At 48.8% G+C, this 20,414-nt stretch overlaps 1 protein-coding gene across 3 annotated transcripts in view; it reads right to left on the bottom strand.

Annotated features, from left to right (window-relative positions):
• Positions 1–19,951, bottom strand: part of PPM1B (protein phosphatase, Mg2+/Mn2+ dependent 1B) — a 96,040-nt gene extending 76,089 nt beyond the window's left edge. For all 3 annotated transcript variants that reach the window (XM_077813855.1, XM_077813852.1, XM_077813854.1), the window contains exon 1: positions 19,737–19,951. The gene's annotated coding sequence lies outside the window, so the exon portion shown is untranslated. The remainder of the gene's footprint in view (positions 1–19,736) is intronic.
• Positions 19,952–20,414: the final 463 nt, after the last annotated feature.

Here is a 20,414-nt window from a genome sequence, read left to right as displayed (position 1 = left end):
GAATGGGAGTACCTTGCATTGATAGTGATTTTCTGGTGAAAAGATGAATATCTATGTGAAAGCAGGCATCTTTCATATTGAAAGCTGTGAACCACGTGTCTTTCTAAGTATGGTATAATCAATGCCAATAAAACCATGCAGCACTTTATCTTGCGAATAAGGACACTGAGTTGTTGCAGGAGGAGGACTGGTCTGAACCCTCCTGTCTTTTTGGGGACTAGAAAATATTTGGAGCAAAACACATTTCTTTTATGCTGAAAGGGTACTCGCTCTATTGCTTCCCAGTGTAGGAAAGATTCTACCTCCTGCAGGAGGATCTCCTCACAAGAGAGGACCCTGAACAGGGAAGGGGAGAGAAACTCAATGGTGTATCCAGAGTGGATAACATCCAACTTTACTGCCCTCCAATAGTGGGGAAATTGTGTCAAGCGTTCACCAAAGTGGATCTGGGAGTCAGGCGGAGATGGCATCAAAACTGGCTTGCACCTCTCAAGCATCCAATCTAAAGCATCTTTTGGTTGGAGGGTGAGGTTGGGTAGTTGCAGCAGAGGCAGACGGGGAAGCATATCTGAATTTTTGCACCCTCTGCCTTTTGTGATGTGGCTCGTAAGAACATTGGTAGTACTACTGCTGTAAGAACTTCAGCTTGTAAGGTTTATAGTAATTCCTCTTCGGGGCTGATGTGTATATATGGCCAGTGAGCGGACAATTTCCCTGGAGTCCATTAGCAAATGCAAAGGCTAGTTTGTCTTCTGGTGAAAAGGCAGATTTCATCAAAGGGCAAGTCCTGCGGTGTATCCTATATCTCCCTGGGAAGCCCTGAAAAGAGTAGCCAAGATTCCTGGAACATCACTATAGCTCTCGCCATGGACTCTAAAGCATCAGAGTCAACAGCAGCTTGTAGCAAGGTTCTTGCCACCAATCTTACTTCACTGATAAGGGCTTGAAATCAGGCCCTATCTTCCTTGGACAACTTCTCTTTAGAGTCCATGAACTTGGAGTAGTTTTTAAAAAAATCATGTTGGCAGGAGAGCCTCATAGTGGGAGATTCTAAATTGAAGGCTGGTGGAACCAAATTACTCCCGGGGGAATTATGCACCACTGCGCAGAATTCTAATCTGGTGTAGAATTCCCACCCACCACACACACACACACACAAAGAAAATACATTCTGTCAGAAGTGCTGCAGTTCTGTCTTTCACCCATCAGAAGTCACTGTGGCACCAGAACACCCAGCTGCCAGAACCCAGTTGGATGACATCACAGCACCCAGCCATGGAACCAGATGAGGACAGACAGCACCCAGGGCTGCTGGAGAATCACATACTAAGGGGCTGGGGCATGGGCTCAGGAGCTATTTGGAGCTATTTGGGTGACAGCACTGAGCCAGGGGCTGAATGAGGCCACCTGGGGATGGGGGTTGCAGGGACACACGGGGATCAGGGCAAATGTGCCTGACTGAATGGGAGAGGTCTGCGGTCAGCAAGGGTCTGCATGGGGGAGGCTCCCCAACTCCCTAGCAATCCCTCCCCCCACCAAACAAAACAAAACAAAACAAAAAGTCACCAGTTCCATATTTCTCCCACCCACACCCAATAACCTTCCAGGTTCACGCTCAAGCTCCTTTCCTCTCCCTCAGCTCCTTCATTACCCATGACTCCCCCAAGCCTTTGCACTGCTTCTGAAGGGTGAAGGAAAAAATGTTTTTGTATTTAATATAAATGAATTACTCCAAGTTATGTATTAATATGCCTCGTAAGGAATCTATTTGTTAAAAATACATAACCTCTCTTTCTTTTTTTTTTGTCTGTATTGTTACAGACATACTTGATGACAAGTATTTTGAAATAAATTACCAAAATAATTGAAATTGGCATGATTATATTGTGTTATTTTGACAAATAAAATATGCAGAATTTCAAAATATTGCGCACAGAATTTTTAATTTTTGGTGCAGAATTCCCCCAGGAGTTGTAAATACCTTTCTCACCAAGAGGTATAAAATTCTGGCCTCCTTGTCAGCCAGGGTGGCCCCTGGGTGTTACTGTCTGGATGTTTCTATGGCTGCCTGGATGAATAGGGAGCTTGGGGCATGGTGAGAGAACAAGATGTCTGCTCCCTTAGCCAAGAACAAACACCACTTCTCCATCCTCTAAAGGATAGGGACAGAAGTGGCTATATATACACACCATACAGTTCTTGCCAGTTCCAATATGGCCTCTAACTGGGAGTACTATTTGGCTAGATCCGTATAGGCTGTAGTATGTCCAAGAGCCTGTGTTGCAAGTCCCGGGTCTACTCTAAAGGATTTAGAGCTCTTCTGCTATACTCCATATTAGTTATTGTAACTGTTTATGGTAATCTGAAGCAGAAAGCCAGACTGGAACAATCACCTCATTGGGCAAGGAAGATGACATGTCAGTACTGGAGGTACAAGTGGATCAAATTTGACTTCCTCCATAGGTTCAGAAGGCTCCCTGGTTGATCACTTAGGGGAGAGTGATATGATTCCCTTTGGGATTACATGGACTCATGCTTTCGTGCATACAAGTCACGTGGCCCCCAGTGAGCCCAACATAAAGTGTCACAGGTGCCACTGGTCCTGAAAGGGGGGTCCCACTTGGAGGGACAAGGCTGGAAGCAGGAGGCTCTTGAACCTCTGTCCAGACTGAACTCTCTTGGCGAAGGGGAAGATGGTTCCACTGGAACATCAGACTCTCCAGAAGATGAAAAGGTTGGGTCCAGTTCCATTGGCATTGCCATCAGTACTGGTACTGGGAAGCTGCTGCCAGTGAATGGAATGGGAGATGAGCTTCTCCCTGGGATTAGAATCTCACTGGTGAGGGTCGGTGCAGACAACAAGAGGGAATGAGAGTCTGGGAGAATGAAGATATCCTCTGAAGTGGTGTTGAATGTTTGAGCCTTAAATGCTGAATCTCGTTGCCCCATGCCACTGGAGTCAATGTAAAGAAACTCTTGGTAGTCAGTGATTCCTTCCAGAGTTGTGGCAGCATCGCCAGTGATGGAGCCTCCATCCACATGGCTATTGTTGGCACCAAAGATTGGCAGTCCTTTGGCTCTTTGGTGCTTGGTTTTATTTAGTACTGAGGTTGGTGCTACTTATGCAAAGAATGGCTGAAAGAGCCTTGCTCTTATGCACCTTTTGATCACAGTCACAAAGCTTAGGAGGATCTAAGTCCTTGAATCCTGGGTGAGAAAACTCACTTGACTTGGACACGGGGAGAGACCGTCTCTTAGAAGATCTAGGAGGGGAATCAACTCTTATGTTTATAAAAGTGCCTCTTACTTTCATGAGAATGCAGAAATGAAGGGTCCTTCGCTCTAACCATACCCATTCTTGAGTCAGACATCAGACTATGAGGTGCACTCCTCGATGTCTCAGGCTCAAGTATGAGGCATCTCACCAACTATCTGACTGAGGCCTCATGAAGTGCTTGCTTCTAAAGTCTGAATTCTCACACCTGCCAGATTCAGCTGGGAAGGGAGCTGCAGATACTGCACTTAGGCTATGTCTATGCTAGAGACCTTACAGGGGCACAGCCGTACCTCTGCAGCTGTGCTTCTGTAAGGTCTCCAGTGTAGCAGCTCTCTGCTGATGGGAGAGAGCTCTCCTGTTGGCATAATTAAACCACCCCCAACTAGTGGCAGTAGCGCTTTTCCCGCTGACATAGTGCTGTCTATCCCAGCACTTCTGTTGATATAGCTTATGTCGGTCGGGGGGCTGTTTCATACCCCCTGAGCAACTTAAGTTTTAACGACAAAAGTGCTACTGTAGACATAGCCTTAGTGGAGATATGAGTTTCTGAAAGACAGTAGAGGCAGCAGTGGTGGTTGTCACTGACCAAAAAGGAGCAGGAGATGCAACTCTTAAACCCTGGAAGGCAGAGGACAATCTATATCCTGCCCCAAGGAATCAGAAGATTTCCTAGGGTGAGGATTTAAACTAAGCACTGGTCTACACTGAAAAGTTACATTGGTATAGCTACATCTTTAAGAGGTCTGAACCACCCACACCCCGAGAGAGATAGTTAACTGTAGACAGCACCAACACCCTAGCTACCACCTCTCAGGGAGGTGATTTGCCTACAGTGACTAGAGAAGCCTTCCAATGCTGTAGTGTCTACGTTGAAGTGCTACAGCAGTGCAACTGTAACGGTTTAAATGTACACATAGCCTAAACTAAAAACATAAAACTTTTAAACATTTACAAGAAAAACACTGAAGAGGATCAGCTCTGGACACTGGAGGATTCCAACCTACGTCATGAGGTAGTAAGGAGGAACTGGAAAGGTGCTGGTCTGCACCACTCCTTATACCTGGGGTATGAAGCATCAGGGAAGCAACTGCACAAGCGTGGACCAACTGACGCTACTTGTTAGAAAAATCTTGTCAGGCCCATTGAGCACATATTTACACACTGTGGAATACACATAGGGATCAGCGCTCAAACAAACAAAGTCACACACTAACTTATTTCACCATTTCTGTAAAGGCTGTCTATATGTCAGTGAACTGATCTGTATCATTTTTATTACAGAAGGACATCCTCTCCATCTCAGACAGTGCAGACATATCTGTATACCATTCTTCAATCACTTACCTGGATTTTGATTTCTAATACTGAAGTGTAAGTCTCTAAGCTCTGTACAGCTACAGTTTCTTGGAAAAATAAAGATGCCAAGTGTTCTCTACTAACCAGAAAATAGCATGTTCTCCTTTAAGCACAATGTCAGATGACATATAAAAGTTATTACTTCTGACCTTCCAGAATCGAATAATATTGGGGCAACTCCACATCACATGAATCAAACTGCTACCCCATTTCCTGACAATGCCAGCATTTATCAATCTAACAGTTCCTGATTTAAATAATTTATATTGCATCTAATATATGTTCCAGATAGTACTATCCAATTTAAGATATACTTCTCTTGACTTAATGCCTCCAATTAGTTTAACAGAAAACTGTTTCTCCATATTTAGTAATGACTAAATCTTTACACCAGCAGGATCTTAATGTAGTATCTAGTTCAAAAATCTTTGACAAAAATGCATATAGCATTGCTAATGGTCTACAGAGGCTCAGCAAGGTTCTGACAAAAAAAGGATTTTGTGGAATTTAAAGCAGCAATACTTTGACAGTGCTTGTATATCCTATCATGCCAATAAAGAAATTTGAACTGAAATTGACCTGAATTGCAACATCTAGTCCCCAACTCTACCTTTCTGCCTCCCTGCACAAAGTTTTTCAGTTTTCTTCATTTCTTGTGCAATCACACTTGGCAGCACTTCATAAATTTGTATTCTTCCTGGAGTATGGAGTGTGGTCTCTCAACTCACCCTCTTGGATTCCCATTCAGAGCCCACAAATTCCCCCACATACTTCCCATCTCCACCACACATGGCCACACAGCTTCACCAATAATCATATTAAAGCAGGACTGGTAGCACTGACTTAAGACTGCCCCACACTTCCCATTAAAAAAATCCTGCTTTCAATTGCTTATAATTTTGCCAAACACTAACCATTTGGAGAGAAGTTTTCCATGTCAGGTGTCTGCCTTGGTTAGAATTCAAAACTTCAACCAAAACAATTAAGCCATTTGAGAATAGGATTCAGAAAAAACACATTGTTTTGCCCATGTTAAATTCTGATGACTCTCTTTGAGAAGCTCTACCACATCCATGCTTTGTGTCAGGGATGTGTATTTTATTGCCCCATAAAACTTCACCCACATTTGGCACAGTAATAAGCTCTAAATGAGTTGCAGTTGCCTTTTGTTCAGTGGCAATTTGCTAGAGCTTCACAGTTAAATTTCCTCAAGATTCTGTCCACAATGGGCCTACTCCAGCCCAGAACTCAACAGCAATTTCCCTGCAATTACAGCTCTGGGCTTCTGCAGATTGGGCCAGACACCAGAAATGAGAGCAGGAAGCATCTCTCCCCTGTGCTATGAGAGCAGGAAGCATCTCTCCCCTGTGCTAACACAAGCTGCCTGACAACTGCAGAAGGGATAAAAGCGAGACTAGCTGGACAAGGAGAGGAGAGTGGGGGGAGGGGCTGAGATCAGATGAGGAACCAAAGGTAAGACTGGAACTACTGGAGCAAGGAGGAAGCAACTGGGAACCAATGGGGACATACAAGTTAAGTGGAGGAAGAGGCAACTAGAGGTCAGGGTGGGGGAAAGACTGGATGAAGACCCTGGAAGGAGTGTGGGGAACAAGGACTGGCTAAGCAAGGATACTGAAACTGGGAGCACAGTAGGGAGAAACTGGATGGGAAATCTGAATGTATACGATTAGAACTTGTATGGGAGACTGGGCTGAGAAGTCTGAGGATCAGAGACTGACTGATTAGGCAATGAGAATGCAACCAGGACAGAGATGAGACTGGGATAGGTTGCAAGGATTGAACCAGGAGGGATCAAGCTTGAGGGGAATAGGTAGAAAGATCTGTGGCCACTAGAGTACACTTCCTTGAATAACCTAAGATTCCTGAATCTCTTCATCTTTCAGCAAATATCTGTGAAACCCACTGGGGCAAAGTGTCCCATGCCCCTCTACTGCTGGTCCACATAAGAGGACAACCTACTATTCCTATCAGTTATTCCATTAGCTCAAGCGGCAAAGGTCTGTGTGGTAACTGTAAATGCTCCAGCCTTGTTGGTGAAACATATGGCTATCAAAATGATGTCACCTAAGTTCACTCTAAGATGCGCAGCAGGCTATAAAGGGGCCATGTAGGTGCGCAGCTACAGTGGCCTGGAGAGGAGAGAGGTAGGGAGTGCATGGGGACTGGGGAGAGGTGCAAGTTGGGACGTGCAGGGCTGCTGCCAGCAGAAGATAAGTGCCTCTCCCCTGAAGCGTCTGCCGACGGGGAGAGGGATGGGATGGGTGGGGGGGTCCTCTGGCCCCAGCCCTGGGGCAGCCTGCACCCCAAACCCCTTAGCCAGCCCATCCTCCCAGACAGAGCCCTCGCCCACCCCCCCATCCCAACCCTCTGCCCCCAGCCCTGGGGCAGCCTGCACCCCAAACCCCTTAGCCAGCCCATCCTCCCAGACAGAGCCCTCGCCCACCCCCCCATCCCAACCCTCTGCCCCATCTCCCCACACCCAGACCTCCCTTCTGAGCCCCAACCGCCTTCCCCTGGATCCCCTGCAGAGTCCCATTGGCCCCGCACCCAGAACCCCCAATGAGCCCCCGTGCATCCAGATCTCCCACTGAGCCACTTACATCCAGATTGCCTCACACCACACCGAGATTCCCCCACACTAAGCCCCTCCACACTTGGATCCTGCTGGGATGAGCATGCCCACCCACACCGGGTGGAGAGGGGCAGGACCCCAGGGTGTTTCTGGACCAGGTCCGGCCCTTGCACTGTGTCAGGATTGGGTGCAGCCTCACTGAGTCCCTGTACAAGGGGAAGTGAGGGCTTCAGAGTTATCTCCCACCTCAGTGCAGCCAGTGACCTGTGCTCCACACTGCCATGCTGGAGCGACATTTATTTATTGACAGATAAAATTCACAGAATTTTGCAAAATTTTAAAATATTATTGTGTGCATAATTTATTTTTAATTTTTTGGTGCAGAATTCCCCCAGGAGTACAACTCTTAGTGAAGACATGACAGTTTGTAGCCTTCACATGTGTTAACAGGTTGAGGTCAGGACTATGGGAGAGCATAAGATTTACCCCAACCTTCTACATTGTGAAGGATACAAACTGCCATATCTCTGCTAATTTTCTACCTTGTTAGTTAACACCAGTTAAGCATGCACCTTTTGCCTGGTGAAGACAAAACTACTAAGGCCTCCCAGCCCCATCATTTCAATACACACATGCATAGGATGGATAAAAATGAATGATTTTCCCCCAAAAAAATGTAAAGGCTTTTTTTTAAATTTAAAAATCTATTTTAAATAAAGTTAAAACAAATTAATTTAAACTTTATTTTCAAAGTATGACAACCTATGTTGTAGGCCTAAACTCATAATCTATTAAAAGAAAAGGAGTACTTGTGGCACCTTAGAGACTAACCAATTTATCTGAGCATAAGCTACAGCTCATGAAAGCTTATGCTCAAATAAATTGGTTAGTCTCTAAGGTGCCACAAGTACTCCTTTTCTTTTTGCAAATACAGACTAACACGGCTGTTACTCTGAAACCTATAATCTATTAAAATCATTCAAATTTCAAATATTGAGCAGCATGTTTGCTATCAATGTTTTAAAGAGAATCAAATCACTGACCTGGTGGAAGTAATTGGCTAAGCACCTGGAACTTGAGTTTGCTAAAGTGCTAAACCAATTTTTGACAGCAGTAGTCTCCTCTGCAGGTGCAGAGGGAATTTTTTTTCAGTTCAGTTTAACTAATTCAGTTCAACAACTTGTGACTCAAAGTTAAGAAACCAACTGTTAACTGGAAAAACAAAAAAGCTTGTTTTACTCCTATCTATGACTAAAAGCCTGTCTATACTACAATATTAAGTCAACCTATGTTAGGTTAGCTTAAAGCCACTGCAGTTAAGTACTGCGGTGGCTGATGTCCACACTACCCTCTTTCTGTCAGTGGTGCGTGTCCTTACCAAGAGTGCTTCCACCAACTGAAGAGAGGTAGTGTTGGGTGGTGAGAGCCCTGGCTCTCACCACCATGCAGCTCTCCACCAGGAGCCTAGCTGTCCCACAGGCTTCTCGCCTCCCTGCTCCCAGCTGTCCAACAAGACAGCCAACAGCTGATGCCTAGATACTGCATTGCCCTAACTACACCAACAAAAGCCCTATGCCTCTCATGGAGGTGCAATTATGATGTCGGTGTACTATGGCATTTACATTGGCAGGAGCAAGGCTGTAGTGTAGACACTGACATAGTTAGGGCAACATAAGCTGGCTTATGTTGACTTAACTCTGTAGGATAGACCAAGTCTAAGGTCTGGTTTACACTACGGGGTTAGGTCGAATTTAGCCGTGTTAGGTTGATTTAAAAATGACTGCATCCACACAACCAACCCCATCCCGTCGACCTAAAGGGCTCTTAAAATCAACTTCTGTACTTCTCCCCGATGAGGGGAGTAGCGCTGGGTCAAATTTGGTGTAGTGCGGACACAAATAGACGGTATTGTCCTCTGGGAGCTATTCCAGAGTGCTCCATTGTGACCAGTCTGGACAGCACCTTGAACTCTGATGCACTAGCCAGGTACACAGGAAAAGCCCCGGGAACTTTTGAATTTCATTTCCTGTTTGGACAGTGTGGCAAACTCAGCAGCCCAGGTGACCATGCAGTCCCCCCAGAACCGCAAACGAGCTCCAGCAGGGACCGAAAAGGAGACACTGGATCGGACTGCTGTATGGGGAGAAGCATCTGTGTAGGCCGAACTCTGATCTAAAAGAAGAAATGCAAAATTTGCCAAAATCTCATGCGTTAGAGTCCAATACATGCCGCTTCTATGATCAGCTGCATGGTATTTTAGCGGGGGACCCTACCATTATCCCATCACTGTCCATGGACACCTGCAAGCTGGGAGTCTGACACAACAGGGAGAAGGATTTTGTGGATGAGGAGCAGGAGGAGGAGAACGCGCAGCAGGCAAGCAGTGAATCTGTTCTCCCTGGCAGCCAGGACCTTTTCATCACCCTGGAGCCAATACCCTCCCAAGGCGGAATCCCCGACCCTGAAGCTAGAAAAGGCACCTCTGGTGAGTGCACATTTGTAACTACAGTACAGGGTTTAAGAGCAATAGTGTTTAATGTTTGATTTGCCCTGAAGAATTGGGATGCATTCGCAGCCAGTACAGCTACTGGAAAAGTCTGTTCACGTGTCTGTGGATGGAATGGGAATCCTCCAGAGACATCTCCATGAAGCTATCCTGGAGGTACTCTAAAAACCTTTGCAGAAGGTTTCTGGAGAGGGCTGCCTTATTTCATCCTCCACGGTAGGACACTTTACCACGCCAAGCCAGTAGCAAGTATTCTGGAATCATTGCAGCACAAAGCATGGCAGCGAATGGTCCTGGGTTTTGGTTGCATTCAAGTAACATTCGGTCTATATCTTTGTGTTAGCCTCAGTAGAGTGATATCATTCATGGTCACCTGGTTGAAATAGGGGAATTTTTGTAAGGGAACAGTAAAAGGATCCTGTTCATGCTGGGCAGCTTGCACTTGGCTACAAGGGATCATCCCAGAAAATAGCCACGCGGCGGGGTGGGGGTACATGTGTGCTGCACATCCACCCGAAAACCGCAGGCCCTCCTTTTAAATGCGAAACCCAACCTATTTCTTACTCTGGGAAAGGAGGGCGCTTCAGTTTCAAAACATTCCCCCATGTTATGTAGGCGTAAGAAGCCAACCCCGCATACCAAAAAGCTTACCACGGCTGCCTGGAAACCGAATTCTGTTGCCCATCCGTGTGTGGTGTCACCATACCCGCAGGCGCTCAATATAAAAGGCAAAATGAGACTGCTGTCTGCTGTGAATTGCTTGATTCACTATGAAAGAGTCTTCCTTTTGGTCTCAGAAATGTATCATCTTAAATTTTACTCTCCCTTTTTATCTCCTCCCAGGTGCAAATGTTTCTACGCTCCCCCTATCATCTCTGTCCCAGAGGTTATAGCAGATTAGAAGGGGGAAAAGAAAAAAAAAAACAAACGCACTCGTAATGACATGTTTTCCGAGCTCATGCAGTCCTCCCGCACTGATAGGGCACAGCTTAATGCATGCAGGCATTCAGTGGCGGAGGCCAGGAAAGAATTAACTGAGCACGAAGAGTGGAGGCAGGATGCAATGCTGAGGCTAACGGAGGAGCAAATGGACATCATGAAGCGTCTGTGGAGCTGCAGGAAAGCCAACAAGAGCACAGCCCCCCCGCTGTATCCACTGTATAACCGCATGCCCTCCTCCCCAAGTTCCATATCCGCCTCACCCAGATGCCCAAGAACGTTGGGGGGGGGGGGGCCGCGAAGGCTCCAGGCACCCAGCCACTCCACTCCAGAGGATGACCCAAGCAACGGAAGGCTGTCATTCAAACAGTTTGATTTTTAGTGTGGCTACAATAAACAACGTGGCCTTGTCCTTCCCCACAACCCACTTGGGCTACCTTGCCAGTTATCTTTTTTTTTTAAAATTAATGAAGAAAGAATGCATGTTTCAAAACAACAGTTACTTTATTTCGAAGAAGGGAGAGTGGTTGGCTTATAGGGAATTAAAATCAACAAAGGGAGCGGGTTTGCATTGCATCAAGGAGAAACACACAGTCACACTGTAGCCTGGTCAGTCACGAAACTGGTTTTCAAAGCCTCTCTGAAGCGCAGCGCGTCTTGCTGTGCTCTTCTAATCGCCCTGGTGTCTGGCTGCTCAAAATCAGATGCCAGGCGATTTACTTCAACCTCCCACCCCGCCATAAACATCTCCCCCTTACTCTCACAGATATTATGGAGCACACAGCAAGCAGCAATAACAATGGGAATGTTGGTTGCGCTGAGGTCTGACCTAGTCAAACAGCGCCAGCAAGCTTTTAAACGTCCAAAGGCACATTCTACCACCATTCTGCACTTGCTCAGCCTGTAGTTGAACTGCTCCTTACTACTGTCCAGGCTGCCAGTGTACGGCTTCATGAGACATGGGAGCAAGGGGTAGGCTGGGTCCCCAAGGGTAACTATTGGCATTTCAACATCCCCAGTGGTAATTTTCTGGTCTGGGAAGTAAGTCCCTTCTTGCAGCTGCTCCAACAGCCCGGAGTTCCTAAGTATGTGAGCGTCATGCACCTTTCCCGGCCATTCCACGCTGATGTCAGTGAAACGTTCCTTGAGATCCACCAGTGCTTGCAACACCACTGAGAAGTACCCCTTGCGGTTCACGTACTGGTTGGCAAGGTGGTCCAGTGCCAAGATGGGAATATGAGTTCCGTCTATCGCCCTACCACAGTTAGGGAACCCCATTACAGCAAAGCCATCCAGTATGACTTCCACATTTCTCATAGTCACTACCCTTGATAACAGAACGTCAATGATTGCACTGGCTACTTGGATCATAGCAACCCGCACAGTAGACTTGCCCACTCCAAATTGATTCCCTTCTGACCAGTAGCAGTCAGGCGTTGCAAGCTTCCACAGGGCTATCGCCACTCACTTCTCAACTATCAGGGCAGGTCTCATCTTGATATTCCTGTGCTTCAGGACAGGGGAAAGCAGAGTTCCAGGAAAGTGGCCTCATGCATGCGAAAATTTTGCAGCCACTGTGAATCATCCCATACCTGCAACGCTATGCGGTACCACCAGTCTGTGCTTGTTTGCCTGGCCCAGAATTGTCGTTCCACTGTATCAACCAGCCCCACTGCCGCCATGATGTCCCAATTGCCACATCCTGTGCTTTCAGGAACGTCTGTGTACATGTCCTCATCAAAATCCTCCTCGTGCTGGCGTCTCTTAGCCCGGTTCTGCATATACTTCAGGATAATGTGCGAGGTGTTTACAATGCTAACAGCAGTGGTGACGGTGAGCTAAGTGGGCTGCATGCTTGCTGTGGTATGGCGTCTGCATGGGTAACCCACGAAAAAAGGCATGAAACGATTGTCTGCGTTGCTTTCACGACATGTACCCAAAACCATCCGCGACAATGTTTTTGCTCCATGAGGCATTGGGAGCTTAACCCAGAATTCCAATGGGCAGCTTAGTGGGGACATATGCAATCGACTGTATAAAACTGATTTCTAAAAATTGACTTCTATAAAATCGACCTAATCTCGTAGCGTAGACATACCCTAAGTGTGTGACAGGATGAGACCTATCAGCTCTAAAATTCTGAAGGACATCGTGACTGGAAACAATCAGTTCAACTCACTACCTACAGATAATACTTCTTTTGTTTAATAAGGCAGACTGTTTTAAACACAAAACACATTTTGATAAACCTATTTTTTTCCTTATGTAAACAGCACATTTAAGATACTTTAATAAAAAGTTTTCAATGCTATTTGTGAATTTTTAAATGCAAATCTCCATCCAAACAGAACCCATTTTCTAACATACTAAAAAACCACAATTAAGAATCTGAATAAATGTACATAAGCTATATAATTGCTTAAAATAGATATATTATCTTAATTAGCCAAAAAATTACTACATTTAAGCAAAAAGGCTATATTTAGTTGCTAATCAACATGTCTTAATGGTTTCCAACCAATGAGAATCAATCTTTCTTTAGGAAAAGTTAAAATGCAAAAACAATATGGAAAACAGTGATTTAAAATTGCTTTGATTTAAATCAATCCACCATGCCACATAAGCCATCCATCCGACACCCAATCCCATAACACGCTCATAGGATTTCCAACTCTCTCCTCAGCCCCCATATACAAATATACATGCCTCAGGGTTGCCAACTGTCTAATCACGCAAACCCAAAGACCCTTACCCTGCCCCTGTCCTGCCCCTTCTGAGGCCCTGACCCCCCATCACTCGCTCTCCCCCACCCTCACTCATTTTCACCAGGCTGGGGTATGGCATTGGTGTGCGGGCTCTGGGAAGGAGTGCAGGCTCTCGGCTGGAGCAGGAGGGAATGCAGGTTGCAGACTCTGGGAGGGAATGCAGGGTGTGGGAGGGGGTGTGGGCTGGGGCAGGAGAGGGGCAGGACATACCTCGGGTGGCTCCCAAAAGCGACTAGCACATACCTCTGGCAGCGGCTCCTAAGCAGGAGGCCTCCACGCACCACTTCCTGCAAGCACTGCCCCTGCAGCTCACAGAGTTGGCACGGGGGCAGCGCACGGAGACCCCCGCCTCCGCCCTCCCCAGGGGCTGCAGGGATGGTGCTGGCTTCTTCCGGGAGCGGCATGGAGCCAAGGCAGGTAACACAATACACACAGCCCTCCCCCAGCTTTCCCAATATATACACATAATGCACCCCCAACTTCTCCTCCCCCGATACATACCCCAGTCACCCACAAGCTTCTCCTAACTCACCCACTTCACAACCGCCACTGCTCCCGCAAAGCTTCTCCTATTCTTCCTTCCCTCTTCTCAACCTGCATAAGCCTTCAGCTTCTCCTGTTCTTACTCCCATGCTATAGACATTTCCCCCAATTCTTCTCCCCCACACAGGCATCCCAGCTGCCCCTTCTATCCCAGTATTTGAACAGGCCTCCTCTCTCCCCTCCCCAGGACAATACAGACCTCCCAGCTCCTAGTATCACCCTGAAAAATACTCATGTCCCCCAGATCCTCTCCTTGTCCCCAAGACACACAGCCCCACTTACCAGCCAACTCCTCTAACCACCCAGTACACAGGCAGACTAGCCTGCCTGCCCCATCTATTTTAAATGAAAAATTTCTTCAAAATCGTAGAGCCACTAAAATTTCATATTCATGGGAAGCAGAACATAGGGTGTTCAGAGCTCATGTCACTGCCTACACGAGATATTTGTGCTAAGCGAAGGAATGTTTAAACCAATTCCCGATACAGTTGTATGGGCCAGGTTGCCATGATGACGTAGTTAAAATTGTGGAACTAGCCTGCAAATATAATCTTTGCATAATACCATTTGGTGGAGGAACAAGTGTTCCTAGTGCTCTCGAATGTCCTGCAGATGAGAGAAGAACTATTGTTTCATTGGATACGTAAAAAATAAATCAAATTCTCTGGATAGATGAGAAAAACTTAAGTGTTCATATAGAGGCTGGCATTATTGGACAAGATTTGGAAAGACAGCTTGGTGAGAGTGGTTACTGTACAGGCCATGAACCAGATTCTATGGAATTCAGCTCCCTTGGAGGATGGTTGGCCATACGCGCATCAGGCATGAAAAAGAACCACAAACCTCAATCCACCAGAAGTAGACCCACCTGCTTGGCTGCAATCTGACCACCTCCCAACTTACTCCCTAAAAAGCGCGCACACAGACCCACTCTACCACATCTTGCCCCCCACAGAATACATGCATAAGTCCACCAGCCACACATATCCCCTACACAGGCCCAGCCAGTCTCACTGCCCACCCACTACAGACTGTATTGAGGGGGAGGCTGGCAGGCCTGTGCATGTTTTCTGGCATACTCAGACCCACCTCCGACTCCCCTGCTGCCACCCCGTCTCACAATACACACACAGGCCCCACCAGACTGCCTGCCTCCTCCCCAAATACACAAACAAGCTTCCCTACCTGCCTGCCAGATGTCCTCAGCCCAATAAAAAAAAAAAATACACCAACCTGTCTTCAATTTCCACCCAAAATACACACAGGCTCACCTGCCTCCCCACCCCAAATGCCTGTCCCCTCCCCCCAGCACCAAATGCCCACACACAGCACACTCCTATCCCAAATGCCCACACACAGCCCAGCCTACCCTCTGTCTCCCCTCTCCCCCAACTACAATGCCCACCTATCCACTACATCCCCTCCATCAGTCCTAAATGCACATTTAGTCCTCCCTCTCCACCCAGCCCCAAATGCTCACACAGCCCTGTCTACCTTACCCCTATATCAATGCCCGCACAACCCTGTCCACCCACCAATTCCTCTCTCCTGCCCCCACAAGGCTTGTGCACAGCACAGCCCACAGCTGCTTCCTTGCCATCCCCCAAAATAAGCCTGGCTACCATCCCCTGATAACCACACAGCCCAGCCCACCACCCAAAAGACACATCACCCATCCAATCAAGAATACACACAGGCCTGCCTGCCACCTCATCAATACACAGAGGCCTTCCTACGGCATCCCACCACCCACACACAGACCGGCCTGCCTACCAACCATCTCCATCACTTTCAGTACAAACACAGGCATGACTTCCTACCACTGTCAATACACAGACATGCCTATCTACCAGCCACATCGCCCCAGAAAAAACGCAGAAGTCTGCCTCTCTGCCACCTCCACTCCAACCCAGACATGCACAGGCCTGCTTTGTCATCATCTCTGCCTCTGCCCCAATATACTCAGCGGTCATCTGCCCCCCAATACATAAATCACCTGTCTACTACCCCAATACACAAACAGACCTGCCTGCTTGTCACCTTTCCTCTCTCGATACACAATGCACTCCCCAAAGAAAACATACACAAACCCTGCCTGCCTAACTGCCACCACCTCCCGAAAAAAAACCCAAAACCACACAAGATTGCCTTGCTTTCCTGTCAGCTAGCCATCTAACCCCAGAAATAAAGACACATGCCTGCCTGTCTTCCTATGGCCTCTGGCCCCCCAATACATACACAGACCTGACTCACCACCCCCCGAATAGAAACAGGCCGGCCTGCCTACATATCAGTACCCCCCCCAACAATTCTTCCTCCCACGGAATAGTTACAGAGGCCTGTCACTTCCTACACCCCAAGTCACACAAAGGCCTACCTGCTACCTTTCCACCCGCATACACACACAAGCCTACCTGCCACTTTCCTTTCCCTCACCTCATACAACAGAAGCCTGCCCGTAGGGCGGATTGATTTAAGTCGGTGACTTAAATTATGTAAATCACCAAGTAGAAACCCTAAATTTAAATAAATTTTAATCAGTCTTTTCATTTATACTTCAGTAATTTTCTAAAGAAAGGTGCACTCTCACTGGTTGATATAACCACTAATACATGTTGATTTACAACTAAACAGAGCCTTTACACTAGATTTGGTACTCTTTTTGCTACCTAGGAGGGTACACTGTAGCTATATACATTTATTTAAGCAATCACATAGCGTAATATTTTCAGATTCTTATTAACTGTACACTTAGTATGCTAGAAAACTGTGAATGATATACTGCTTATTTACTATATAATTAAGTGTCTGCTCATGCAAGCTGCATTAGGATGGTAACTGGAATTTAAATATACCAAACAGGATATAAAATGTATGCTTACTAAACAAAACAAGCCCTTAATACACTACATGACCCATTGTGCCATATTTATAAAACTTGGCCTCAAAGGTTAAATTGTTTTCCCGATTCTTTCTTTATACAGAAAAAAAAACCTCTTAACTCAAAGTTTTTGATAGAAGCTCATAGATTCAGCATATTTATTTCATTTCAATGTTTTAACAGGTTATAAAATTCAGGCCTTACCATTTTGTATTAAATTCAGATTTTATTTTAAAAAAGGTTTGCTTTTTAAAAGTAAAAATTATAAAATTAAAAACAAAAATTATCCAATTTAAATAAAATCTTTGATTTTTATTGTGCCTGTCTGCCACTTTACTCCTCCTCTCTCCCAATGTCTGCCAGCCCCCTTCCCCCATCATGCACTTGCAGGTATGCCTGCCAACCTCCCTGCCACCTCACCCCCATACACTCACAGGCATTCCTACACACCAGCCACTTTCCTCCACCCTCCAAAACATCAGAAGTCAGCCTGTCTACCAACCAGGCAGTCACTTTCCCTGCCTATAAACAGACATGCCTGCCTGCTGCCTTCCCCTTAACCCCCACCCATACACACACAGGCCAGCCAACCAGCCTGCCATTTTCCTCCTAAACTCTCACCCCCAGTATACACAGACCCTTCCTCCTACCCTCCCACCCCTAGTAAAAACACAGGCTGGCAGGTGTGCCACTTTCCCCCAATCCACACCTCAGTACACTTACAGGCCTAACCTGCCAACCTCCCCCCCAACAAACATTCAAGCCTCACTATCAAATGCCCCTTCTTCCTCCCACACATACACACAGGCTCTGACTGCCTGCTACCCCACCGCCACACACACAGGCCCTAACCGCCCCCCAATACGCACATGCACAGGTCGCCACGACCCCCACTACGTATACACATGCACAGATGCTGCCAGCCACCAGCAGCACCTGAAATGCATGGACACACACAGACCCTGCCTGTAGCCACTGCTGTTCCACCAAAACATGTGCAGGCTCCACTTCTCACCACAGTCCCACACCCAAAATACATGCACAGGCCCTGACTCCCACCACCACAGCACCCCCTCCTCCGAAACACAGACACATGTGCACAGGCCCCATCTCTCACTGCCCCCTCCAAACGCACACTGACACACAGGTGCCACATTCCCCCCATCACAGCCTCCCCAAATGTGCGCATGCACACCCCCCCACAGGCTCCACCTCCTCCCCCACCCCCTGACTCCCCAAACAAGTACAGGCATGCACTGACCATGCCTACACTTCCCCCACCCCTCCAATGCGCACACGCATGCACAGGCAACACCTGCTCCTGCAGTCCCCAAATGCACATACACACGCCTGCCTGTACTAGGCCTCCCAACTGCCGCCCTGCCCGCCCCCCAGTAGAGGCACACACAGGCCCTCCCGCTGCCTACCCATTCCATCACCCCCTCAAAAAAACAGGAACAGGCCCCAGCTCCCTCCCCCACCCCAAAATACCAACACACAGACCCTCCCACCTTCCCCGCAATACACCCACAGGCCCTGCCTGCCACCTTTCTTACTACCTCCCTAGTGCACATGCAGGCCACTTCCCCCCTATCCTCTAAGCACATGCACAAACAGCTCTGTTTACTCCCTGGCCCTTCTGCCTGCCACCCTACCCACCCCCAAATATAAGCGCACGCAGGCCCACCCGCTTGCCACCAGACCCACGCTCCAGTACACACACAAGCAGGCCCTTCCACCCCACCCCAGTGCAGGCACAGGCAGGCCCTCCTCCTGAGTACAGGTGGTCCTCCTGCCCACCTCCCTCCCGAATACAGGCGCAGGCAGCACCCCACAGTACAGGCACACGTAAGTTCTCCCGCCTACTGCCCTACCCCCCCCCCCAGTACAGGCGCAGGCAAGCCTCCCCCCCCCAGTACAGGCGCAGGCAAGCCCCCCCAGTTGCCACCCTACCCCACTCAGTACAGGCACAAGGAAGGCCTCCCCCCAGTACAGGTGGGCCCCACCCAAGTAGCTACCCTACCTGCCCCCCTAGTACAGGCAGGCCCCCCCCAAGTTGCCACCCTACCTGCCAATACAGACACATAAGCCCCCCCAGCTGCTACCCGACCCACCCACTGCACATACACACATGCTCGCACAGACCATCCATTTACCACAGCACCCCCAATATAGGAACACAGGCCCACATGCCACCCTACCCACCCCCCAATATACACAGATCCCCTATCCCACACATACATGTGTGCATATAGAAACGCCCCACCTGTCCCCCTACTCCCGTCCAATACAGGCTTGCACGCATGCCCCCCACCGTCCCAGCACACACAGGTCAAGGCCCTGCCTATCACCCCCATATCTCCCCAGTACACGCACGTGCGCGTACAGGCCCCGCCTCCCCCAGACACAGGCCCTGCCTGACCCTAACACACACATCCTGCACCCTTCCCCATATCCCTCCCACAAAACACACACCCCGCCTTCTGCCCTACCCCCTGCGGTACATGCGTGCACAGGCCCCGCCTGCCCGCTCCCCATACTCCCCCCACAATACACACTCACAGACCTCGCCTGGCCCCTATAACACAGACACACGTTCCTGCCCCCTTCCTCGTTCCCTCCCACAATACACACGCAGGCCCCGCCTCCCCCCTTCACACACAGGCCCGCCTTCCCTTTTCACCCCCTGTACACACGAGCACAGCCCCACCTGCCCGTCCCCCACACGCACAGGCCCCGCCTGCCGGTCCCCTTCCCCCCTACACACGCAGAGGCCCCGCCTGCCCCCCCGTACGCGCAGACAGAGGGCTCCCGGCGCTGCGGAGAGGCCTCCCACTTCGCAATGCCCCCGAGGCGAGTCGGGCCCTGGCCTGTACCTGGCCGCGGGCAGCGTTTGTGCCCCGGTGTCCGAGGGCCGGCCTGGCCCGGTGTGGGGTGTGGCTGGCAGGGTCTCACGCTGCGGGCGCTCCGGGTTGGCCTCCCCCCGCCGCAACAGCCGCCCGCTCGCGTAGTCCGAACGCAACCAGCAGCACCGACATGTTGGGAACCCCTCTCCCAGCGCCCGATGCTGGGCCCTCCCCCTCCCGCCGCTCACGTCAGCAGGCAAAAGGCGGGGTGGGGGGTGAAATGATCCGCCCCCAACAGGCCGGCCTCGGAACCCAACTTTGGCAGCCCAATTCTATTGGCTATCATGTCTGTCATTCAGTTAATCCCACCTCTTCCTGACTCCCATTGGCCAACACGCCTGCCTGCTGCACATATGCTAAGCGGCATTGGTTAACCCCTTTGCCACTCACCAGTTGCCCCATCCTCTCTCCGCCCGCCCAGATGGCAATCGCCGTGTGCCCTAGCCTAGTACTGAAAGCTATTGGCCGCGGCTACGGTCAATCAAGTGCCTCTCCTGTCATCCTCCTTACTTCTGCGCACTTTTTTACCCGGGCACTGCAGCCTGGGCATGATTGACGGGCGTCGCTGTCAGTTAAACCCACCGCCCCTCCCGCCGCAGCCTCTTTCACGAACACCAACCTCCTCCCACACAGCACGTTGGTGGCCCA

This window comes from Eretmochelys imbricata, chromosome 3, assembly GCF_965152235.1.
Source record: "Eretmochelys imbricata isolate rEreImb1 chromosome 3, rEreImb1.hap1, whole genome shotgun sequence".
NCBI lineage: Eukaryota > Metazoa > Chordata > Testudines > Cheloniidae > Eretmochelys > Eretmochelys imbricata.
The sequence above is the reverse complement of the archived record's forward strand: the minus strand, read 5'-3'. Positions and strand labels throughout refer to the sequence as shown.